Below are 27108 nucleotides of genomic sequence, written 5' to 3' on the forward strand. Positions count from 1 at the left end.
AGAAGGGGAGCAGCCATAACACAAAACAGTGCCCCATATGGGATGCCAGAGTTACAGACAGCAGTGTAACCTGCTGTGCCACAATACTGGTCCCGGTTGCTATATTTTTATGGGACTTATTTGTGAGATGATTTATGAGTTAGTCTATGGCAGAATACTAGTGAAATGTTTCTTCAATTAAATAAGAATCAATAAAACGAAATGAGGATAAGTTTGATATAGATACGTTAACAAATATAGGTTAATGTGAGTGGTATTCTCCCTTTTCTATTGTAGAATATACTAGTGATTTTTTTGCACTTGAGCATTTCATAATAATTAATATTAATATCTAAACATGTACAAAGATTTTACTTATGAACTAGGTACTACAATAAGTGTGATTCATGAATTCTTTCCTATAAGGTATGCTGTTTCTTTGCCTGTAAGAAAAGTTGTGCTACATTCCTTCTGTTTTTAATTTTCACTTTTTAAACATTTAATTGTAGTAAAAACTAAAATTTACCTTATTAACTATTTTAAGAGTGTGTTTGAGAAGTATTAAGTATGTTCACATTGTATTATACAACAGCTCTCTAGAACTTTTTCATGTTGAAAATTGAAAAGCAATCCATTAAACAACGACTCTTCATTTTCCTCTCCCCTCAGCCCCTGGTAACCATCATTACTTACATTACCTTACGCAAACAGAATCACATGGTATTTGTGTTTTTTGTACTGGCTTTTCTCAGTAATATCCCCTGGATTCATCCATGTGGTAGCATGTTTCAGTTTTTCCTTTCTAAATAATACTCTATTTTATGTATAGACACATTTTGTGCATTCATCTTCTTCATTTTTAAATTTTTTTTAAAATGGTGTCTTTTAATTTTTTTTAAAAGATTTTATTTATTTTTTTGAGAGGTAGAGTTACAGACAGTGAGAAGGAGAGACAGAGAGAAAAGTCTTCCATCTGTTGATTCACTCCCCAAGTGGCCGCAATGGCTGGAGCTGCACTGATCCGAAGCCAGGAGCCAGGTGCTTCTTCCTGGTCTCCCATGTGGTTGCAGGGGCCCAAGGACTTGGGCCATCTTCTACTTCTTTCTCAGGCTACAGGTGAGCTGGATTGGAAGAGGAGCAGCCGGGACTAGAACCAGCACACATATGGGATGCTGGCACTACAGGCAGGGGATTAACCTACTGTGCCACAGTGCCGGCCCCCATCTTTTTAATTTTAATTTTAATTTTTGTTAAAGATTTATTTGTTTATTTGAAAGGCAGATTTATAGAGAGGCAGAGAGAAAGAGAGGTCTTCTATCTGCTGGTTCACTCCCCAAATGGCCGCAATGGCCAGAGCTGGGCCAATCTGAAGCCAGGAACTAGAAGCTTCTTCCAAGTCTCCTGCGTGGGTACAGGGGCCCAAGGATTTGGGCCATCTTCTACTGCTTTCCAAGGTGCATTAGCAGGGAGGTGGATTAGAAGTGAAGCAGCTGGGACTAGCACTGGCACCCAAATGGGATACCGGCACTGCAGGCAGTGGCTTTACCTGCTGTGCCACAGCACTGACCCCTAATTTTATTTGATAAACATTATCTTTATTTTTCACCCAAAGTTTATCTCTAGGTTTTAGATTCATTAGGGACATAAGTCATTTTCCTGGCTTATTCTTTGGAAATCATATTAATGTTTATACATTTTAACCTGCTTTGAAGTTCTATTGCTAATTTATACATTGCTATATTAATTATACATTTAGAAATCTTTAAATGATTTTATTAGTTTTATTAAATATTAATTTGGTTGGATGTTTTAAAATAACTTAGATATTGCTGGTTAGATAATTATCAATCATGAGGCTAATAAATTCTTTTCCAATAGTGTACAAACCATACCATGCTGGTTTAAATTATAGCACCTAATGTAGCCTCAAGGCTTATGACATAATTATAACTTTTCGACTGAGCAGTGCTTAATTTGTTATGAAAGTAAAAGAAAATTAATTCCATCAAAATTGTGCTGCTGACATCTGTTTCTGATAAAATTTTAGTAATATGATAAGAATTAAAAGCATTGTGTGATTACTGGTTTCTGATTTCCATGATAGTAAACGGCAGATGATTTGTCTTTTCTTTGTGAATCATTTATATGTGAGATGTTATTAAGTCGAAATTTACAAGAAATGTAGTGCTTGGGGACACTAAAGCAATAACTGAGTTTCTTTCTGACCCTAATCCTTTTAGATTACCTGTTAAATTTGTTAAGTAAGTTCTATCTTTCTCAAATTTTGCAGAAATAATGAAAGATTAAGTGAGAGGATGTTTAATATACAATTGTATTTAGGGCATAGTATTTTTCTAAAACCACAAGATATTTTAACATACACGGGTCAGTGTATTCAATCTATTTTTTACTCTATGACATGCTGTATTGTCTAAGTTTCCCTTAAATTGCTACAATTGGAAGAAAAGATATGATCCTTTGAGATTGAGTTTACTTGGAGGTAATGCCGGTGTATATGAATGCTCTTAAAACCAGACTCTGGTGTTGAGAAGGAAGAAAGTGGTTCACAAGTGCAAATGCTTGAGGGGCCGGCATATGACAGTGGGTTAAGTGGCCATCTGAGATGCTGGCATCCCATATGGGCACCAGATCTTGTCCTGGCCTCTCCACGTCTCCCTGTTAATGACATGCGAAAAGCAGTGAAAGATTGCCCAGGTGTTTGGGCCCCTGCCATCCATGTGGGAGACCCTGATGACCATTTGTGACCATCTGTAGAGTAAACCAGTGGATGGAAGATTTCTCTCTATCCCTCTCTCGGTAATTCTGACTTTGAAATAAACATATAAACCCTTTTTTTAAAAAAAAGCACAAAATGCTTGATTAAGGTAATGGACAAAAGAGGAGAGGGAAGGACAATCAGAAGGAGAGAATCAGAAATGGAAGAAAAAAGAGGGCAGTGGCTAACAGATGAAGATGGTATTTGTTAGGTAGGAAAAAGAATGGCAGAGTGCATTTGTTCTTCTGTGGTTTGGGATGGTTGCCTTTTGCTCTCCCAGCACTGGGAGCAGAGCTGTTTGCTGGGGTGTTTCTGGATTGCTTTAGTCTGCTGTTGCTGTTCAGCAACTCTGTCATTGGGATCTCACTGGAGTTACCGCAGGAATGACCCTACAGGTACTAATCTCAGCAGCTCTTTCTTTGCAGCCAACTCCCTAGGCCAGGCTGTCTGATGTAAATCAAGAATATTTGACTCTAAAGCTAATTTTCTTTCCATTACATTATTCAGCTTCAATAGGAAACCACTTTCCTAGATTTAACCTATGTCCAATGACTTTGCTGAACTCATCTATTTCATGTAGTAAGTAGATGTTCTTGGATATAGTAAGCTATGATCATGCTGTTTGTACAAATTAATATTTTAACAGATTTGTTGATATAATTCACATAAAATTGTGTGCATATATTTCAGATGTATCGCTTGATATTTAGAAATTGCTATTTTAATTTTTTTCCTATAATGTGATTTCAGGCCAAAATACCAATTATCTTAGTCTTTTACTTTTTTCATATATAAAAGTGATAGACTAGATGTATTGGAAGCACAGACTTCCTATAAGGATTAAATGAGACATTATCTTCAAAGGATCCAGGCCAGTGTTGATACATAGGGGTGATACACAGGCATCCTAATCTTATTTCCATTTTTGAAAATGCATTTCTTCATTTTGCATACATCTACCATTTGATTTCCAAAAGAAATTTTCAACATCGCATGAAGATACTCCCAAAACTTTATTTTTCAGTATCTTAATCTTGAGTACATATTTTATCATTTCTTGACTGGTAGCATAATATACAATAGAATTTAAACATCTTTCTATAGCTGTGAGGAATTCACATATTTGAAGGTTGAATCTATGGATGTAACACGTATTTAATTCACTTGCATGTTTTTTCCCCTTATACTAGTAAAGTGTGTTTATAAACTCTCTTTGTAATGGCTCTTCCTCTTGCCAGGATTTCTATTCTTTCCTGTAACCTTAAGCTTCCCCACTTACCTTATTTTCCTTACTCTATTTGCTAAAATAGCATATTATCAGAGAAGCAATACCACATGATGGTTAAGAACATGGGAGCGCATGGGAGACCAGGAGGAAGCACCTGGATTCTGGCTTCGGATCGGTGCAGCAGCCATTTGGGGGGTGAACCAACAGAAGGAAGACCTTTCTCCCTGTCTCTCTCTTTCACTGTCTAACTCTGCTTGTCAAAAAACAAAAAACAACAAAAAAAAATGCTAACTGGCGACTATTTGGGCAATGATAAAGGTGAAGGCAGAGGAAGCTACTGTTGGTGAAGGTTGTGCCCGGTTAAAATATTGCTAGTATTTCTAACAATTCCATGTGCATCTGGGCAGCATATGGGAACTTAAGGGGAAAGAGAAATTATTCCAGCTTGCTTTGTGGGAAAATTCGAAGAATCCATTCTTCTGAATTATCTGTCAGTGAAATGGCGTAGGCTGATGTTCAAATTTTGAGAGATTGTACCAGTTGGGAAAAGATGAAAGCTGGTTCTTTGTTTTAGAATTCTGGTGCAACACTTGCTAGACAAACAGTTTGCTAGGTAACTTGTATGATACCTAAAAGAAAATTGGAACCACAACAGTAAAGGTTTCTTTTCTTTGTTTTAAGTGTCTATCAGAACTGCTTTCCCTCAAAATTTGTGTTCTTGTCATTTGATATTTTAAAATTTCTATTGGTCATTGTTAACAGTATTGATTATATCTAATTCTTCCTCATTAAAAGATAAACAATTCAGAATAAATTTAATTTGGCTTTTATTAGCCTTCAGTTAGTATAACTGTTTCCAGCCTGAACTGGGTAGTTGGGTATTCTTTAGGAAGTATTGTATTCTCTCTCTCTCTTTTTTTTTTTTTTGACAGGCAAAGTTAGACAGCAAGAGAGAGAGAGAGAGACAGAGAGAATGGTCTTCCTTGCGTTGGCTCACCCCCCAAATGGCCGCGACGGCCGGCGCATTGTGCCGATCCAAAGCCAGGAGCCAGGTGCCTCCTCCTGATCTCCCATGCGGGTGCAGGGCCCAAGGACCTGGGCCATCCTCCACTGCCTTCCTGGGCCACAGCAGAGAGCCAGACCGGAAGAGGAGCAACCGGGACAGGATCTGGCGCCACAGCCAGAACCCGGGGTACTGGCGCTGCAGGCGGAGGATTAGCCTAGTGAGCCACGGCACCGGCCGAAGTATTATATTCTTATAAAAATTATAGATGCAGGTTTTTACAAAAAACATTTCTGAAATTTCAGATTGACTTCAAGTGTGGGAGAAGACTCCAAAAGGCCCTGCTCATAGGGGTAGGGAATGGGATGAACAGGCAAGAATAAATGAACAAGATTAACTCTAGGTAATTTTTAGTGTTTTTCAAGCTGACTTTTCACCTCTCCCCCTTCCTACTGTTTGGTGTGGAGAAGGGGTTGATATTGTAGAGCTGAGATGTTAGAGAACGCATGGGGAACAGACAGAAGCATGGTTAGGTCTCAGGCAGTGTGGTGCAGCACAGAACTTCCCTTTTAGTAGTAAAGGATTTCAGCTCTCAGAGTTGAGGCCAGGTGAAGGCAGGGACTGCTGCTGCCAGCGCTGTTATACCTGTGCTGGAGTTGACACGTCATTACTCAAAAGGGTCCTTACTTGTGGTAGTTATTTAGCCAAATGGTTAGGACACCCATTTCTCGTACTGGAATACCTGGGTTTGATACCTGACTCTGGCTCCTGACTCCTAATTCAGACTGTAGGAGGCAGCAAGTAGTGACTCAAGTGGTTGGGTCCTTGCTGCCCATGTGTGGAGACCTGGACTGAATTCCCAATTCCTAGCTTCTGTCTGGCTCATCCAGCCAGGACTGTTGCTGGCATTTGGGAAGTGAAACAGTAAATGGGAGATCTCTTGATCACTTTCTCTCTCTCTCTCTCTCTCTCTCTGTCTGTCTCTCTGTGTGTGTGTGTCTCAAACAATAATTTAAAAAAAATTTAGAGTTCACTCTTCAAAGATTTGAAGCAGACCAGGGATCAGGGATTTACAGAACAAACATGACAACAGGAGCCAGGCCAGTTAGGAGCTACAGAAAGAACTCAGGTCGGACAGCCTAAGTGACTGAGTTCACTACTAATCACAAGTGCCTCCGGGGTTTCAAGGGCATTCTGAAATGGAACAGAAGACTGACAGTTATACTTTTTATCAAAAATAATTCTGGACTTTTTCTTTGTTTATGATTGCTCACTAGAAAGGAGTTTAGTAAAGGCAGAGAGCTGAGAGGGAGTTCATCTCAGTGACAGCATTTGGGGAGCTGCAGTGTTGATGAGTTTAATAATAGCATAGCATCTGGGAATAGACTGATGTCCAGCTGACTGACTGACTTTTCTTCTTCACACACCACGCTGTCTGTCCTTTCAGTACTGATTCTTGGGAATTTAAGGTGGATTTAAACTTTGTTGGAAATGTACATTTTTTTTAAGTTGACCTTGAAAAGTAGTGAAAGTGCTATTTTTTTAAAAATCTAATTACATCATTATCATTCTTTGTATTATGTTAACCTATATATTCATTCAACCACTGCTTATTGAACATCAGCTTTATATTCAACTACTGGGAATTCAAAGCTGAATGAATCAGACACACTCCAGCACAAGCTAGCTCATACTTTATAGATATGACATTATGTGGGTACTTGAAAATATTTATTTGAATTTTTCTCATAGATCCATTGACCTTTGCTACAGTTTAATATATAATATGACATTTAGAAAGTAAGTGTTTTTGATTTAATATTTGTGGATCATTTAGCTTATAGCATCTTTATATACTTAATAAAAACTTGTTTATGCCACAGTATCTGATATACAGTTGTTTCTCAGACTTTATGTATTGCCTTAAGTCAAAAGTCCAGATTTGGCATATTTTTGTGTGGACATTTCTTCCAAAAGTGTTTTGAACTGTATACAACCCTGCTTCCAGGATGCCCACACCTTTAAAGGACTCTAATGAATAGGAGGATGGCCACCCTGCTAAGACATTAGTGGTGGGTTTTGATTAGAAGTTGATATTTGAACCAGTTGCGTCGATTCTTTGTTTAAATGAGCCTGATTCAGTACAGCAAAACAAAAATTGAAATGTTTTAAATCATTTCAGTACCTGTAATTGTCTATAAACAATCAATTCCAGCTTTATGAACTTCCATATCTTTGGTACACCATGGTTGTACTAATAACTGTTGTAACTGGTCTTTGTGGTCTTTGTTTAAATGTTGGAAATGGGACTTTAATATGAACATGCAGTAAATCTTAACCACAGAGGTACACACAGGTTCCAGTGTAATATGGAGCAGGAAAGAGACACATGTAAACAGACATATTCCTCATCTTAATATGTGGAGTCATACTTCCATAGCAATGCATTCAGTGTTTATATAGAGAGAGCTGGCAATGAAAAACTGCTGTTCCTACAGTTTTACTGTGTATTTTGATCTCTGGGTTATTTACTTCTTCTAAATGTGGAAGGCTGCTATTAAAAGATGCTGGTATCAGTTAATTTTTTAATTGAAATGATAAAAAGTTATATAATGGATGGGGTAGAAGTCACATGTTCTCATTTACGTTTGCATAACAAGTTTATTGTTGAGAGAGAAAGATTTCTCAATCACACAAAAGTTGGTTTAAAGTGTTAAGTATGATGTGGCATTATAAGATTGGTTTCATTTCATTTCAGACCGTTTAGTCATGTTTTTCAATAAAATAGTTGGTCATAGAGTATGTATTATATATCGCTTCTCGGCCTTTTGGCTAAGATCAAGTGTAGAATATGTATTATAAGGAACTACATTTTCTCAGAAGCTTTTCTAAAGATTTAATTGTGGCTGGTGTTTGATCTAGTCAGTAAGACACTGGTTAGGATACCCACAGACCCTATCTGAATACCAGCATCAATGCCTGGTTCTGGCCTCTGACTCCAACTTCCCACTAATGCAGATTCTGGGAGGCAGTGGTGATGGCTCAAGTAATTGGGTTATAGCCACCCACACTGAAGACCTGGGTTGAGTTTTCTTGTTCTTAGTTGGAGCCCAGTCCAGGCTGTCCCTGGCTGTTGTGGACATTTGAGGAATAAACTGGTGATTAGTAGTTCTTTCTCTGTCTACCTCATAAATAAATAAATAAAAATAAAATAAATAGAAATAGTAAACAAATATGTTCAACATATGATGGCTATTAATATCCATTTGATTGAAGGATGCTGTAAAGTATTGAAGAACATCTTAGTTCTTAAGAACATCTTAATTCTTATTAACAGCTTATGGATATGACACAAATAGATGTGTTCATGTAAGTCTGGTTTCATTAAAAATAGGATCTTTTAAAGCCAAACTCTGATTTCTCTTCATGTTAAACTTTAAAAGAGCAGTGAAAAGATTATTGGTCAAGGTTAGGAAGTGGACATTTTATAAGGAGAAATTCAGTATGTCCCAAATTATATGAAACTGCACTTTAAGAGAATCTTGAATTGATGTCTTTGGCAGTGATGAAATCAGACTTACTCAATTCCTTTTTAGGTTCCAAATAATAAAGTTCACTTATTCAGTCAACATATATGTATTGTGTTAGAGATATAACACTAAATAAAACGAAAGTTCTTGTCTTCATGGTATTTATATTCCAATTGGGTTAGATGATAATAAATGAAATAAATATGTAAATTGTATAGGTACATAAATGTTGATTAGTACTTTAGAGAATGCTTTTAGGGAATGAGAGGGTACTTTGAAAATTCATGGAAAAATGGAATTAAAAGTTAAGGTTACTTTTGTGCAAAACATTTGTGGAATCCATGTATAGTGTTTCCTAACATGCTTTTTCCATGAACTTGTTGAAGTGCCCGCCTTTGAAGGACTCACTGCACTTTTAAATCTGATAGAGAAGTCTTGCTCATGAGACACTGAAGCTGAAGGCTAAAGGTTTGATGGCGTGAGCCTTATGGATGGCTGAGCTGAGAACTCTGTAGGGGACAGACAGTACACTTTCGGCAGTAATGTCAGTCAAGTGGACTTGCCACAGGAGACTTTTAAGAATACCGCAGAGGAGATTTAAACAACTTTGGATAATACTTTTTGTTTGTTTGTTTTATTTTTCCTTCCTTGCATCTGTCTGTCTGTAGTTAAGTAGCTAGCTATTCACGTGTGATCCTATTTTCAACAAGGGTATAAACTGTTTAGATCAATTCACACACAATAACAAGAGAAGAGTAGTTATGCTCTTTACAAGAATGAGAGGCTAGGAGGTGTAGTGAAAAAATCCCTGATATTAAGTTTAGACAGATTTGATTTAATGTTCTAACCTAAAGGCTTTACTAACTTAAGCAAATTATGCACTCTTTCAGACCCTCAATTTTCATATTGGCAAAATGAGGACATAAAAATACCTATTTTTGGGATGGATGTTTTGTGCAGTGGTAAAGTTGTTGCTTGGGATGTTCACTTTTCATACTGGAGTGCCTGCATTCAAGCCCTTGCTCTGTTTCCAGTTCTGGCTTCCAGCTATTGTTTTCTTGGGGAGGCAACAGGTCCCTGCCACCTACTCGGGATATGCAAATTGAGTTCTGGGCTCCTGGTTTTGGCTTAGCCCAGCCTTGAGGCTGTTGAGGGTGGTTGGACAGTGAACCAATGGATGACAAATCTGTCTTCCTGTCTCTGTCTCTCTGCCTTTCAAATAACAACAGCAACTTGGATCCAAGACCTATAAGCATAGAAAGAATGTTATGTAAAGGAATATATAGCGCCTTTCCTGCTGGAGGACTTAATAAATGTAGCTAATGTCTGCATATGAATGAGAGTTAAGGGTGCTGGAGATTATTACGGCCCACAGTTAATGTAAACATTTTTTAAAGATTTATTTTATTGATTTGAAAACAGAGAGAGGTAGAGACAGAGAGAGAGAGAGAGGTCTTCCATCTGCTGGTTCACTCCCCAGATGGCCGCAATGGCCAGAGCTGTGCCGATCCAGAGCCAGGAGCCAGGAGCTTCTTCCGGGTCTCCCATGTGGGTGCAGGGGTCCAAGCACTTGGGCCATCTGCTACTGCTATTCCAGGCCAAAGCAGAGAGCTGGATTGGAAGAGGAGCAGCCGGGACTAGAACCGGCGCCCATATGGGTTGCCGGCACTTCAGTCCAGGGTTTTAACCTGCTGCGCCACAGCACTGGCCCCAGTAAACATTTTATAGAAGTTAATTGTGTCAATTGTTACTATGAGAGAAACTTTATATTGGTTACTAACAAGTGGCAAAATGCATTTAATTGAATTTTCCCTTATTTTCCATTTACCAATGAAGATACTAAGTAAGGGGACATACATTATGAACCTCAGAGGTAGGTATCATATAGTTGCTGTAAAACTTTATTATTGTCCTGGGCTTTCCTGTGATCATTTTGTTGATGTAGGTGAAGAGAACGTAGTCCTTGGGATAGGGAACTTAGTCATGGTGCCACTGAGACTTTCCCATGACACTTTATTTTGCTACATTTACTATTTGCATGTTTTAGCATTTTGTGATATATTGCATTGAGGACTTTTTGTTGCCATAAATTACATAAAATATTCTTCAAGGAAATGATAGTGCCTTTAATTCTCAAAGTGGTACAATTTATTATCCATGGCTAATGTTGTTACTGGAATTTGGTCCCACATGATGATCAGTATCTACAATTTCTGCCTTGAAGTATGTAAGTATGACTTTGAACTGCATCCAGTAGATAGCTTCGTGGTCCAGATTATTACTTGTAAAGTGATATTTTGTTCAAGCTACAACATCAAATGTTATGGTGACTGAGTCCTGAAGAGTAAGGGTTTTTGGTGTTGTAGATACTACTTGTCATCCAGCTACTAGTTATTTGGCAATTGTTGGTGACATTGCTGCCTGTTTTTTAGCTGGTTCTATTGTTCACTTTGGTTCATGGACAGTGTTGTAACAACATTCAGTTTCTCAGTGGTTTTCAGCATGCTCAGCTTAACTATAATAATCCCAATTTTTGTTTTGTGTCACTATTTAGTGTGCATATTCAAAACATTGTATCCTACTGGAACAAATAGAGCAAAATGTAAACCTTGAGAGGAGTTTATCAGAATATATTAGTCTCATCTTTGGTCAGATTTATGCAATGTAATCAATTTGAAAACATGTGTTCTGATTCTCTTTTACTGCATATACCAGAACAATTTCTTGTTAAGTAATATTTTTTATAAAAATTTATTTATTTATTTGAAAGTCAGAGTTATGGGAAGAGAGAGAAAGAGGGAATCTTCATCTGCTGGTTCACTCCCCAGATGGCTGCAACTGCTGTGGCTGGACCAGGCTTCATCCTGTTCTCCTGCATGGGGCACGAAGCACTTGGGCCATCTGCTGCCAGGAAATGGGTTGGAAGAGAGGCAGCCAGGACATGCACTGGCACCCATATGAGATGCCAGTGTCACAGGCAGAGTGCCACCTCACTAATATGATGGTTTGACTTTTGGTTTTACTATGTTATAGTAAAATATGTAAGGATAGATTTGTCAGTTGAATACATCTGAGAGACAGATTATTCAATTGGTCCAATGTTTGTTGGATGAATGAATTTTACCTGCCAAAGATAAAAGCCTTAATATTTAAGAATATTCTTTTGATCACAGATTGGGCCAGCTTTGAAAAAGTAGTCCAGACTGATGCTTAAATTAATAGATAAATTCAACCAGAGTTTTTACTCAGCTGGCTTTTTGGCTGTAGAGAATTGTCTGGTTTGGAAGGCAGGAAATTGGACAGTTTGGATCTTTATCTTAATAGACACTGAAATCATCAAAAGTCAGTGGGAGAAGTAAAATGGAAATAAAATACTTAACTATTTTATGTATCAAATTATCAATCTATGATTAAGTAGCTACTGCTAAGGGAAATCCTCTTGTGTAAAGGTATAGGGCTGGGAGATTTGTAAATTATAAGCTGAAAGATTAAGGTAAATGAAACTTGATAAAGGGTGGGAAGGGAGAAGGAGAGGGAGGGGGAGGGCCACGTGAGGGAGGGAGGTTGGGGGGGGAAGCCACAACAATACAAAAGTTGCACTTTAAATTCACATTTATGAAACAAAAAATAAAAAAAAATTGGAGCATTCTTTGGAAAATCACAATACTAAATGTATAGTAAAATTCTTAAATATTTAAGATTGATAGTTTAATAAACTCTTTTACCATATTTTTAATTAGGTAGAAAATAGATATTATGGTTAGATTTTATTTGATTGTGTATATATTCTTTTTTAATTTTTTAAAATTGTATTTATTTGAAAGAGAGACAGACTTTCCATCTGCTGATTCACTCCCCATATGGCTGCAATAGCTAGGCCTGGGCCAAGCCAGAACCAAGAGCTAAGAATTCAATTCAGGTCTCTTTCCTGGGTGGCAGAGACAAATACTTAAGTCACCTGTCTCCCAGGGTTTGCATTAACACACAGTGGGAACTGGGGGAGCAGAGCCTGAAGTCAGAGTCAGGCACTCTTACTATGGGGTACAGGCATCCTAAGCAGTGTCTCAACAACTATGCCATGTGCTTGCCTCAGAGCATATGTTTTCTGAGAATAAAAAAATTAAAAATATTTGAAACTATATGTGTTAGGTGTAATATATTTATAGACAAGGAAAAATGAACAGTTGGCCAAGAATAATTAAGTAAATTATATTGGAATGTTCCTATCAAAAAGGTGCTTTGGGTTTTTGATTATTGAAATGCTTATTGGTAACAAAGAAAATGTTAAGGGTAAATGTTTTTTTATAAGAAGAATTATATCAAATAGCTTGAGAATGAAATCAGAGTTTGAAATGAATGTAGGGAACCCATCACACCAGAGTGTCAAACTGCTGAATTTCTTATATTACACTTTTGTTTTTGCTAGATTATAGAACAGCAAAAGAATATATTTTTCCTTGAAACTTTGCCACAGTTTTGAGTATAAAATGACCATGGAATTACCATAGAAAATTAGAAAAGATTGTCAAGTTTTTTTTTTTTTTAAGATTAATTTTTTATTTGAAGGTGGAGTTACAGAGAGGCAGAGGCAGAGAGAGAGATATCTTCTATCTTCTGGCTCCTGGCTTCGATTCAGCCCAGCTCTGACTGTTGAGGCCATTTGGGGAGTGCACCAGTGGATGGAAGACATTTCTCTTTCTCTTTCCCTCTCTGTCTGTCATTCTACTTCTCAAATAAATAAATTTTAAAAAAAGATATTAAGGATAGCAATGGCCTCAGATCAAACCTGACTATAGAAACATAATGAATTATTATATGTCTATGGTTTTGAAACAGAAATAGAGACAAAAAATAAGTTTTCCCTACAGAATTAGCAGTCCTGCAGCTGATTGAATATAATAAGTACTATGAAAATTGTTATGTGAAGGGCTAAAAATGCTCTATTATAATAAATCTTTACAATATCACATAATTTTCAACAATAGAAGAGCAATTTCAGCTTTGAAACTAATGTAATTGTAGTATTAAATTTTAAGACCCTATGTATTTCAGGAGAATTAATAGCTATACTGTGAAATACAGACTCTGTGTCTGCTGACTAGTTTAACTGTTGTATTTTCACAGCTCTATGCATAGGTGGTGTAATAATAGTAATCTCGTCTCATAATATACAGTATTACATACTTCAGACCATAAACAGATTTTGATTTATTGTTAATTTTTTTCTTCTGATATTTAAAATATTTTTTTCTAAAAGTACAGTTACTGCATTAAATAAGAGTTTTGTATATCCAACATTTCATTGTTGGTTCCAAATTTTTGAGACTAACACTTACTAATATAATGATGAGCCTGAACTTTCCCATAAGTATTTGAGTACAAATGACATTTCTTCCTACCCCTTTTGTGATACACGTTCACCTCTTTTGTTCATGTGATAAGGTTTAAGATGTTCCACTTAGTTCTGGTCTCTGTAACAAGAGTACTGCAGACTGGGTGGCTCATACAACAGATATTTATTACTCGCAGTTCTGGAAGCTGAGAACTCTAAAGATCAGGGTGGTGGCAGATGTGGTTTCAGCTTCAACTTCCTGGCTTGTGGACAGCCATCTTCTTGAATCCTCGCATAGTGGAGGGAGGAATCATCGCCACCTGCTAATGCCATCAGCACAGGTGGGGTAGGATGTAAAACTAAATATAGATTTTAGGGGTGGACACAAGCACTCACTCACTGCATAGCAACATTTAAAATGTTCAGCCTGACAGTGTAGGTGTATCTTGCCTCATCGATTCATTCTTATTTCCTGTTCAGAAATACTATTTTCATACCTGAAACTCTCTGCTGCCTGCTTCCCTCTTGGCTGGTGTTACTGTTCTGCACACTTTGCCTCTTGATTATCTCAATTCCCTCTTCTTAATATGAGAAGCACTGGAGATCCCTGCTGCTGATACTTTTTTGTACCATGACTCTCTTGCCCCGTGTTAACAAAAGCTGTTTTCCCAGCTTAGTTTATAATGTGCTTCTTTATAAAATCTTTCCCTCAACTGTTGTAAGCAGCTACATGAAGTATGTTGTTTAGTTTCTAATTGAGAGATTGAATATCTTTTATAGATGACAAGTTGATATAAAGAAGTCATGCCTTTTCAAACTTGTAGATGTAAAGAAGCAAGGAAAAATATTAAGTATTATTAAATGGCAGAATTGGGATCTAGAATATCTTATGGCAAGGAGAAATAGGTTGAATCCAAAAAGATAAAATTAAACATATATTAGGTTTGAATACTGCACCTCTCTCATTCCCAGTGAAGGAGGATAGACATAGAGGTAGGCCTGGGCAGAGCCATGGATTAGCCCCAGTGGTCATAAAGAGCATCTAGGAGTTTTGGTTGACAGTGATTTCTATGTGCCAAAAGATGAGAGGATCCTGGGTTGCTTCTAGATGTCTTAGCTTTGTGTGTATGTGTATGTGTGTGTTATTATATAGAGCTGAATTACAGAAGCAAAGCAAACAGTAGACATCATTGATATTTAAACTCCAAGACACTTAAAAATGCATTACTTTAAATAGAAAGTACTTTTGTTAAGAAGTTTCTGATAGTGTACTTTGTTGTCAAGAGTAGATAAAAGATAGTTTTAGAGATATGTTCTAGGACGTAAATTCCTTTTCACTGCAGTTAAGTTCAGGATGCTTCCTTTCTTATGCTTTTCAGAGTTGGGCTGGGTGGACTTCTGGATCCTTTTTAATTAGACTGGGTGGCCAGCACGCCATTAACCCAAACCATGGAACCACCTGCGCCACCTTCCACTACCTCTGTGCCAGTCACCTGGATAAATTCTTCATTTGAGGTAGCTTTGATCGCTTGCCTGCTTTTCATAGTTCCATGCTAGGGATGGTACTGTTGTTTTCTTTGTCCTTAATCACAGCTAACATCTGCAGAGATCAGCTTTGTTAAAGAAATTTTATATAAGATTTTTTATTCTTCAATTATTTTATACAGATTGGCTTTCTTTTATTATTTATTCTGTACATTGGATAATACATAGATAATGTCCAAAGTTAGACCCGCATTATTAAACATCATAAAATAAAGAGTAGGAAATAATATTTAGCTATTGTCTACTTTATAAATAGAAATGGTGATAATCTGTTTTTTCATTTTGTCTAAAGAAGTCACCTTTATTCACTAAGTGCCTTCTGTTCCCATTCCGTTTCAGTAATGAGTTGATTGGTTGTGTCACCTGTGCAGTAGTTGAAAATGGATATGGTACACAATTTCAGGACCTCCCTGCTTCCTTGTAGATCATTTTGCCGTATGTAAGTGATTTAACAGTCATGCAGTCAGGGTTTTCAGAGTAAATACTTTCCATCTCCATTACTATATCTTTGTAGTCATGAAATCTTGTAGGAACATAATATTCTTCAGTTAAATTTAGACAAGTTTTAAAAAATCAGGCTAAAAAATAAGCAATAACATTTTTAAAAGTCAGGCTAATTTAAACATTAGACTTTTACTTTTGTAATAATGCTAAGTGAATAGTTTTTTTATTTAAAATACCAACAATTGATAAAGTATATTAGTGGGGAATTAATTAATGTAGATTTTTTTGTATGAGTGTAATCTGATTTCAAATTATGGTTTTATGTACATTTTAACTTAATTAAGTCATGACATTTTAAAACTTACTTTTTAACCCAAAAGTACATTAGTAAGGCAGAGTTTAAAATGAATAGTAAATAAAACAATTTTTTATATGTTAAGACAGTAAGAAAATGTTGAGTGCCAACTCCTGATAAAGTAAAAAAAAAAATAGTGTCAGTTTTCATTATGAATATTTATTTCTATTATCTAGTTAATCATATACCTAATTACATGGTGTTCAGGTTGATTTCAGATTACAAATATTGATGTTAAAACTTCCTAGTCTTAGACCATTGTTTTGGTGTGTCATCAGTTTCATTTGATTATTTATAACTGTGATAAGTAAAGAACCGCTAGCTTCAAAAGAATCATACTCTTTCAGCCACATACAGATAATGTCTTAGTAGCTCTAAAATAAGATATTTGATTTGAAGGAGGGGAAAACCAATATTGTACAGGAGTGCTGTCCTCACTTTCACCAGAAAATGTATTTAAATTAGAATTTCCAAATGTGAGAAATCTGAAAGGAATAAAAAATGCTAGTCCTTAATGTTAGCCGTATGGTTGGTGTTAGCCAAAATGAAGTGCAGGCCCTGATGCTGTATAGCCACTGTGTGACCTACCCAACGGCCATCAAAATACACTTCTTTCTTCCTTTTTTCTTTTCTTTTCTTCCTTTTTTTTTTTTTTAAGCTAATTGGCCCATGTTTAGTTTACCAAATGTCATCTGGACTCAGTAAAAAGCAAGTGACCTGCATTGAATTAGTGTAATTGTAATACAAACAGAATATCACATAGTTTTGGTCTTATGCAGGAAAGGAGAAAGTTGGAAAGATTTTTCTGTTTGATAAATAGAAACTGAAGATATGGGGATCCAGACCTGGTTCATACTTGATTTTACCTTTCATGTCTTTTTTGTAATATCAGTATTTGGACTTTTAGGCATTTTCCCCCTGTAAAGAAATAATGATTTTCCTTTGAAATTTATTATGAAAGAAAGCTTTTTTTTTACTTTCTTAATCTTACAAATGAAATATATTAAGTTATGGTTCTACTTCTTTAATCATAAGAAGGTACTGTCCAAATTGGAACTACTTTCTGGAACTTGGCATATTATTTTACCTTTATCTTGATCAAAAAAGTGTCGTTTTATTAGTTTTGGGTAGTTTCTATTTATTGCATTATTTCTAAGAGGTAACAGCTACATTTACCAAGGGAAAAAAACTGAAGAATGTAAAGTGGCATTTTAAATATTATTTAAAATTTTAACTATGTGACTTAATTTGATTTTGAAAGTGTCATTTTGAAATGGAGTTATTTGGCATTTGGAAGGTCATGTTCTGTGTACCTTATACCCTTGTATTAGGATACTGAAGTTTAAGTATGGTAAGCTATAAACAGGTTAGATTATTTTATTAAAATCTCAGCATATATTCATTTTTATTTTTAGCATTTATCTATTGAATGTTTCTGTAATTTATTTAAATTTAAGGCTTCCATGACTCAGGAGACAAGGCATTGGGTCTTACCTTTTTTTGGTTTAAACCATGATAGTCTTTGGTGCCTGTACTAATATCTGACATGTAGTAGGCATTCAATAAATGCTGGTAGTGAAATGCATGTAAAATGAGTAAAGAAATTATTTATATCAGCATTTTAAAAAATACATTATCTAAACATCAATAAGTACTGAACAGTCTGGTAATTGTCAGTTTACTTTACTTGCAGTTTGAGAGTTTTGGCTCTTTTACTTGATAGTTTATTTCTTTGGGTGAATTTAACCTCTCCAGTATCTCACTTTTGCCCATTTGTAAAATGAGATTAATTATAGGCTTTATCCTGATGATTGTTAAGATTAAATGAATTAATTCATGTAAAGCTTTGGGGGAATGCCTCACAAATGTTGATTGAGAGGCCAGTGCCGCCCATGGCTCAATAGGCTAATCCTCAGCCTGTGGTGCCGGCACACCGGGTCTAGTCCTGGTCAGGGCGCCGGATTCTGTTCCGGTTGCCCCTCTTCCAGTCCAGCTCTCTGCCTGGGAGTGCAGTGGAGGATGGCCCAAGTCCTTGGGCCCTGCACCGGCATGGGAGACCAGGAGAAGCACCTGGCTCCTGGCTTTGGATCAGCGCGGTGCGCTGGCTGCAGTGCGCCGGCCGCAGCGGCCATTGGAGGGTGAACCAACAGTAAAGGAAGACCTTTCACTCTGTCTCTCTCTCACTGTCCACTCTGCCTGTCAAAAAAAAAAAAATGTTGATTGATATTATCATTTGATGCTTCAAATTTTAGAGGTGCTTTGGACTTATGGAAGGAATATATGGCTTTATTAGAAAGAATTGTATTAGGGAAAAATTTTTAAAAATAGGTTATCTTCTAAAACCACATTGAACTACAGTTAGACAGTGGTTCATAGGCAAAAGAATTTGAAAGCCATTCTGAGAAGTTTGTACTTTATTTTATTTAAAGAGAGAGAGAGAGAGAAAGAATGAATCATTCGATCTTCCATCCACTGGTGCACTCCTCACATGTCTACAACAGCCATGGCTATACCAGGCCAAAGTTAAGGGCCAAGAATTCCATCTGGATCTTCCACTTGAGTGGCAGGATCCCAAGTACTTGAGCCATCATCTGCTGCTGCCTCCCCGATTGCATATTTGCAGGAAATTGGATCAGAAATGGAGGCAGGACTTGATCCCAGGCACTTAGGATATGGGATGCAGGTGTCACAGGTGGCAACTTAACCCATGTCACCACAGTGCCAGCCCCTGTACTTTATACATAATGAGAAACATTGGTGTAAAGTAGGAACTGGTAATCCAGATTTACATTTTAGAAAAGCTGTTTTTTGATTAGATGGAAGAAGGACACCAGAGGCAATTAGAACTTGGAATCAGATTATTTTGATTTTTAACTGTTATATCAGCTTTACATTATCTTTGAATAAAAAGTGATGTATAATCCAAGAAATAGGGCAGATAATGGAGATGATGGTAAAGGTGATAATCATCCTTTTTATTATTATTGATTATATATACCACTTAATTGAAGGCTTACCATGTGCTGGGTTTTTTTTTAATCCATCAGTATCACCTGAGTACTTGTTAGAAATGCAAATTCTTGGACTCTACCCTCAGGTCTATTGAAACTGAAACTCTCAGGGTGAGGCCTAGAAATCTGCATTGTAACAAGCCCTGTAAACAATTCTGATACATGGTAAAATTTAAGAACAATTGCTATATGAATGTATTTATATGGATGAGAAAACTGTTTACTGATGTTTTTAATGTTACAGTTAATTCTCTAGATTTTCTTAATGTATTAAATGTAATCTAGCACATTTCTGATTAGTACACTCCAATTTTCTCTTACATTTATTCTAAAATTAGAAATATTTCCTGGGGCCCACGCTGTGGTGTAGCCGGTGAAGCTGCCGCCTGCAGTGCTGGCATCTCGTATGGGTGCCGACTGGATTCCTGGCTTCTTCACTTCTGGTCCAGCTCTGCTATGTCCTGGGAGAGAAGTAGAAGATGACTAAAGTCCTTGGGGCCCTGCACCCGTGTGGGAGACCTGGAAGACACTTCAGGCTCCTGTTTCAGATCAGCCCAGCTGTGCTGTTATGTCCATTTGGGGAGTGAGCCAGGAGATGGAAGACCTCTCTGCCTCTGCCTCTAACTGCCTTTCAAGTAAATAAATGAATATTTAAAAAATAAATAAATATTTCCTACTGGAGAACAGTTGATCTTCAGGGTGACTTAGTGAACCAGAGGAATTCTTTGTCTATCTATGGAGAGGCAGTACATCTTGATGGTTATCATGGGTTTGGAGCTAGACCATTTGGGTTCAGTTTCCAAGTCTTTTATTTGCTGAGTTTTATTTATCTAATATTTAATTTATTTATTTGAAAAACAGAGTTACAGGGAGCGTTAGAGATTTTCCATTTGCTGGTTCACTCCCCAAATGGCTGCAATGAACAAGCCTGGGCCAGAGCGAAGCCAGGAGCCAGGAAGAGCTTCCTCCAGGTCTCCCACATATGTGCAGGTTCCCAACAACTTGGGCCATCTTCCACTGCTTTCCCTGACTCATTTTCAGGAAGCTGGATTGGAAATAGAACAGCCAGGATTTGAACTGGTGCCCATATGGGATGCTGACAGTGGCTTAACCTGTCACACTACAACACTGGCCTCCTTGTTTGCTTAGTATTTAAGGGCAGGTTGATTAACCTCACAGTTCCTCAGTTTTCTCATATATAAAATGGGGAAATAATCCCTTTTGGTTTTGTGCCCCTTCCCATCTTGTCTTCTGTCCTCTACTCATCACTTGTCTTTTTGCATTTAAGGAACTTTAGAGGGCTCAGGTGCCTCCCATTTTAAAAAGCAACCCAGTTTTCTTTGGGCTTATGCTGCTTTCTGCCTGCTGTGTTGTCTTGCACCTTTCTTAGAGCCATTTGTAAAAAAGACTAAAGGATAATGCTTCACTTCCTCGCTTCCTTCCCATTTACCCATAATTAGACTTGGCTACCACCCTACTGAAATTGTTTACAGCTTTTCTTCTGTTTGGCATTAGTTACCATTCTTCACTCAAGTGTCTTCCCCTCCCTTATTTGATTTCTGGGCTCTTTCTAGGTTCTGTCTTGAATTCTAGACTCATTACTTTCTTTTATCTATCTATCTATCTATCTATCTTCTTCCATCTGCTGGTTCACTCCTGAGATGGCCACAATGGCCAAGGGTGGGCCAGACCAAAGCCGAGAGCCTGGAGTTTTCATCCAGATCTCCCACGTGGTTGCAGGGACCCAAGCACTTGGGCCATGTTTCTGCTGCTTTTCCCAGGCCATTAGCAGGAAGCTGGATTGGAAGTGGAGCAGCTGGCACTCACACTGGCATGAAATGCTGGGTCTCAGGTGGCAGCTTTACCTACTGTACCACAATGCTGACCCTTATCTTCTAAGTCTCTGTATGTTGATATGTTAATATAGAAGCAATTTTAAAACATTTAAAAAATTGTTTTTATTTGCAGTGCAAAGAGGAAAAGAGAGAGAGAGGGAGAGAATTGTGTAAGAGGGAGTTTCCTCCCATCTGCTGGTTCACCCCTCTAATGCCTGCAGTGGCCTGGGGCGGCCCCAAACTGGTGCTGGAAGCTGGGAAGGCTGTCTAGGTCTGTCACTTGGGTGGCAGGAACCCAATGACTTTAACCATGACTGTGGCTTCTCAGGGTCAGAATTGGCAGGAAACTGGAGTTAGGAGCTGAGAATCAAACCCATGTACTTCAGTGTGGACTGTGGATGTCTTAATGACTAGGCTAAGCACCTGTTCCCAAGTTAATATTTTATCTTCTGGATTTCTCATCAGCCTTCCAACTGACCTGACCCACTCTACATTTCAATGTAACCTTTATTGTACTGCTAGATTGATAATTCTAGAATGAAACAGATCATAATCTTCCTTCCTTAAAATCCTCCTCATTAAACTGTTTATCTCATTTGTTTCTAGTGTAAGAGTCAAATTCTTCAGTGTCTAAGAAGGCCTTGGGTTGTGCATACCTCTATTTGTATGGAACCTCCTTTTTCCTTTAGCCAGCTATCATATATTATTCTCTGCCCTCTTCTCAATGAACTTTGTGCCTGCATTTTCTCCTGTTTTCTAGGCTTCTGTAACACCTTGTGCATCCCAAGATTGTGTACATTATCACACTCTGTTACAGTTTATGTGACTTTTCTATCACATCATAAATTTATTGACAGCAGTGTGTGCAGTTTATATCCTGTGTCAGTAGTGTCCAGTACAATGACTTGTAATGTAGTAGATAATAAATAAATGGTTAGCACATTTATGTACAAATTTGGAGTACATAATTTTTATTTGAATTTTTAATAGCAAAAATTGAGGTGGACTTGTCTGGATTGTGTGTCATTAAATCTGGATCAGCCTTGGAAGGAAGAGATTTATCTCTCTCATATCAGTTAACAGCTTAAGTTGTACCACGTCTACAAACTTGAGTGAGGCAATGCATGAGTTAAATCAATAGAAATGAGAGGGAAGAACTGGTGTTATAATTTGCTTTTTTTGACAAATATTTCTTTAGATAATACACATTGCACTTATAATTCCTCATATTTTATTTTAGTCCAATTTAGTTTTAAGGAAACAAAATAAAAATCCTTTAGCATCTATAATGCTAATTTTGAACTCTAACTGTAGTATGGCACTTATCCAATAGAATCTGTTAAAAATTTTCCTCCAGGTCAGATCTAAGTTGAGAAGAATGAGGTAACTTTAATGTGAACCCAGATTGTAATGCAGTCTTTTTCTCCAGTGAGTTGCCAAATTCACAATTCCATTTGTAGCTGGAATTGGGGAAGCTGAGTTTAATATGGAAGTTTGCCAATGATAGCAAATCTTGGCAAGATAGTCTTTCTCTCTGTGCTTAATTATATAGTTTTATTATAAAGTTATTCACATGTTTATTTATAGGTACCTGTTATTCTCTCAAGGTGAATTCACTCGGTTGCCAATGTGTCATAATATACTTTATTCTTTTGGTAGTTAATCGTTTACTGTCAAAACTTCCATCTTTCTTAGAAGGCCAGCTTACATTTTTATATGTTACCACCAGCTGTCCAGTTCTGTCTCTGCAAGATTTATATATTTTAAAGCTGTACAGGTATAAATCCCTCTGAAAGACTGAGTTTTTGGTCTCTTAATTCACCCCATATTTATTGAATTCCTGCTGTGATACTTTTATAGGCACTGAGATACAGCATTGAATGAATCAGAGTTCCAACTTTTTAGGTGCTTATATTATGGGGAGAGAGACAATAAATTATACAAAAATTATCTACAATGTAACACATGCTAATAACTGCCATGGCAAAAAATAAAGCAGGATAAGAGGGCTACAGGATGACTGTTGTGTTTGTGGCACCATACTTCTAGAGGGGATGGACAAGAAGGGCCTTTCTGCAGGGTGATTTTTCTTAGAGATACAAAGGAGATAAGTAAATGAGCCACGCAGATTTCTGGGACTAGAATATTTTAGTCACAGGAACTATGTGAAAGTGTGTTTGGTGTTTAAGGAACAATGAGGAGGTTTAAAATGGCTGGAGCTGGGTAAGAACACAAGAAAAGTAAGAGATAAGGTCAGATGGGTAGCAGGGGACAAGGTCAGAGTCTTCATAAATCATGGGATGATTTAGCTTTTACACTGAGTAAGTCAGGAAGCCATTGGAGCAGAGGAGTGACGTGATCTGATGTGTGACTTAGAAAACTTACTCTTCTTGGTGAGACGGGATTGCAGCAGTATATGAATGGAAACAGGGTGAATGGTGAGGAGATTACTTCTTCAGTTATACAGGTAGGAGTTTATGGTGGCTTGGACCAGGGCAGTAAAGGTAGAGTTGTTAAGAAGTGGTCAGATTTAGGATGTATTTTACATTTTCTGATTGCCTAAATGTGGGATGTGAGAGAAAGGATATGTAGTCTAGAATCTTGGCTTGGGTATCTAAAAGAATGAAAGTAGGAACTGATGTTAAATATATCTATTGTGAAGGCTTTTTAATTAGAAAAATCATTACTATATGTAGTATTTATTTCTTAAGACATCTTCTGCTTTGGCATCTCCCATAACTCAAAGATCTTATCTGCAGGCTATTTCTTAATGCCTCCCATTTTTCTTTTGTAGAGCATGCTGTTTTTTGGTGCCTGGGCGGCTGTAACTAATTCTACTTAGTTTTTAGTTTGTTATATTTGGTGACTAATAGAATTGGGGGATCAAACAAAATGTTGCTTTTTTCATATGTAGAATTATTGGTTTTACAGTATTTTTTTTTCTTCAGCCATATGAATTGACACATTTCACTTGTAGCTACAAAGTTTATCGCATATGAATGTATTATCTGTGTCATCTGGACATATTGCACTGCTTATATAAGCAGTTACCACTGATGCTGGGACCAGCCACATAGATATATTGCTTTATTCAAGGTCATAATGTTAAACATAGTGTTTAACAGCTCTAAGCTCCTATCTTAAGAGCATCTGAATTGCTGGGTGGGGAGAATACTGTTCACACTGAATCAGTATAATCTACTGTATTAGTAGACTACAGAAGAAAAATCTCATAATGTAGAAAAAGCATTTTACAAAATCCAACACCCCTTTATAGTGTTGGATACTTTCAGAATAATAGGAATAAAGATAACTTCCTCAATTTGTTAAAGAATATCTACAAAAACCCTTCAGCTAACATTAAAATTGATGAAAAAGATACAGTGTTTTCTTCATGATATTGGGAGTTGGAATGATGTCAACCCTCACACACTTTTTTTTAAGATTTATTTTTATTTATTTGAAAGTTACAGAAAGTGTTTTTATTTATTTGAGAGTTACAGAGAGAAGTAGAGACGGGGGGTGGTGGTGGTGGTGGATCTTCCAACACTTGTTCACTCTCCAATGGCCACAACAGGCAATGGCCAGAGCTGAGCTGATCCGAAGTTAGGAGCCAGGAGCTTCTTCTGGGTCTCCCATGCGGGTGCAGGGGTCTAAGGATTTAAGCCATCTTCTACTGCTGTCCTAGGCCATAGCACAGAGCTGGATCAGAAGAGGAACAGCCAGGACTAGAACCAGAGCCCGTATGGGATGCCAGCACTTCAGGCTGGGCTTTAACCCATTACACCACAGGGCCAGCCCCTTACTCTTTTCAATACAGAGGTAGGTTATTGTCAGAGTAAAAAAGGAGGAAGTAGATGTCAAAGACATAGAGGTTGGAAAAGAAGAAATAAAATTGTCCTTTCATATAATTTGATTTTCTACACAGAAAATACTAAAGAATCTTGGGGAAAAAACACACTTGAACTAGTCAGTGAATTCCACAAGGTTGCAGGACACAAGGTAAACACAGAAATTGAATTTCTGTGTGCTTTAGCAATTAATATGTGGATGTCGAAAAATTTAAAACACTATACCATTTACAATAGATTTTAAGAAAAGAGAGCAGTATTTTTGTGTGGAAACTTCGTATCAGCAGGAAGTTGGAATCAGAGGCAGAGCTAGGGCTTGAACTCAGGCACTTTGATAAAGGATTCTGTTTTCCTTATTGGCATTTTTTTTTTAAGGTTTATTTATTTATTTGAAAGGTAGAGTTATAGAGAGGCAGAGGCCGAGAGAGAAACAGAGAGAAGTCTTCCATCCGCTAATTCACTCCCCAGATGGCCGCAATGGCTGGAGGTACACCGATCTGAAGCCAGGAATCAGGAGCTTCTTCCAGGTCTTCTACACGGGTGCAGGGGCCCAAGGACTTAGGCCATTTTCTACTGCTTTCCCAGGCCATTAGCATAGAACTGGATTGGAAGTGGTGTAACTGAGACTTGAACCTGGCACATATATGGGATGCTGGCACTGCAGGCGGTGGCTTTACCTGGTACGCCACAGCACCGGCATTGTAGGCAGAGACTTTACCCACTACTCCACAGCTCTGGCCCCTACAACACCTTCTTCCTCTTTCTCTTCCTCCTTTCTCTCCTCCTCTACCTCCAACAACTACTCCCTCCCTTCCTCCCTCCCTTCTTCCTTCCTTCCTATTTCCTATTTTTTCCATAACAAATTTACACAAACCTAGTGGCTTATACAACACAGATTTATTATCTTAACAACTCTACTGGTTAGAAATCCAACACAGAGTCCAGCATTGTGGCATAATGGGTTAAGCCACTCTCTGATGCTGGCATCCCATATGGGTACCCGTTCAGACCTGGCTGCTCTACTTCCGATCCAGCTCCCTTCTAATGTGTGGGAATGCAGCAGAGGATGGCCCAAGTGCTTGGGACCCTGCACCCATGTGGGAGATCTGGATGAAGCTCCTGGCTCGCTCGCTTACTCTCTCTCTCTCTCTCTCTCTCTCTCTCTCTCTGTAACAATGACATTCAAATAAAATAAATAAATGTTCAAAAAAAAAAAAAAAGAGTCCAACACAGATCTCACTGAACTAAAATTGAAGTGTTGGCAGGGCTTTGTTTCTTTCTGGAATCTTGAGGGCAGAACCTAATCCTGCATCTTTCTAGCTTTGAAAGCCATGTGTCGTGGTAGTTGTCTTCCTCTTCAGAGCAGAGCATCCTTCCCTGGTCTTATCTGTTCATCTAGCTCAATTCTGCCTCCTTCTTCCATTTGTCGGGACTCTTGTCATCACATTGGGGTTGTCCAAATAATCCAAGAGAATCTTCCTATTTTAAGATATCCAACAGAGTCATATCTTTTTTTGCCATGTAAGGTAATATAGTCGCAAGTTCCAGGGATTAGGATATGGACATTTTTTGGATGGGTGGAGGTGACATTATTCTACCTATCTATCTAATCTTTACCCTTTTCCTCTGTTATCTAGCTATCATCATTTTTTGAAGTATTTGATACTTAATCTCCAAATATTTACTTTTGTATAGATCCTCAAAGAATAAAAACGTACATCTCAGAAAATTGTGAGCTTCTAATGTCATTTATCGTTTAGTTCATATTTGGCCTCCTTTTTATTTTTATTTTTTTATTTTAAACATTCTTTTATTTTTGAGAAACTTAACTTTGAAGAACTCATGAATGATACATCTTTTGTGAGCACTTAGACATAACTATAGCTTATGAGACATAAGCTTAATATACTAATATTAATACACTTAATACACTAAAACCACTTAATACACTAAAACCAAGTAAATCTTTGAGAACAAGTTTTACTATTCACTTTCATTATCCAGCTCTTCGAGGACAGAGGTCCTGCCTGGGAAGTTAGTTCACAGTGACTCCTGTTGTTAATTTAACAATTAACACTCTTAAGTTAGTGCTCACCCGAGGTTCTTGACATGAGCTGCCTAGTCTGTGGAAGACTTTTGAATCCACAAACTCCTTCAGTATGTAGACAGGGCCATAGGCAAAGTGGAAGTTCTCTCCTCCCTCCAGAGATAAGTACATC

The 27108-nt window shown here is 37.5% G+C and overlaps 1 protein-coding gene and 1 pseudogene across 1 annotated transcript in view; both read left to right on the forward strand.

Moving 5' to 3' along the window:
- The window catches only part of STK3 (serine/threonine kinase 3), a 317866-nt gene that overhangs the window by 140986 nt on the left and 149772 nt on the right, over positions 1 to 27108 (forward strand). The window lies entirely within an intron of this gene.
- LOC133759005 (U2 spliceosomal RNA) lies at positions 7799 to 7964 on the forward strand (annotated as a pseudogene).

This window comes from Lepus europaeus, chromosome 4 (genome assembly GCF_033115175.1).
Source record: "Lepus europaeus isolate LE1 chromosome 4, mLepTim1.pri, whole genome shotgun sequence".
Taxonomy (NCBI): Eukaryota; Metazoa; Chordata; class Mammalia; order Lagomorpha; family Leporidae; genus Lepus; species Lepus europaeus.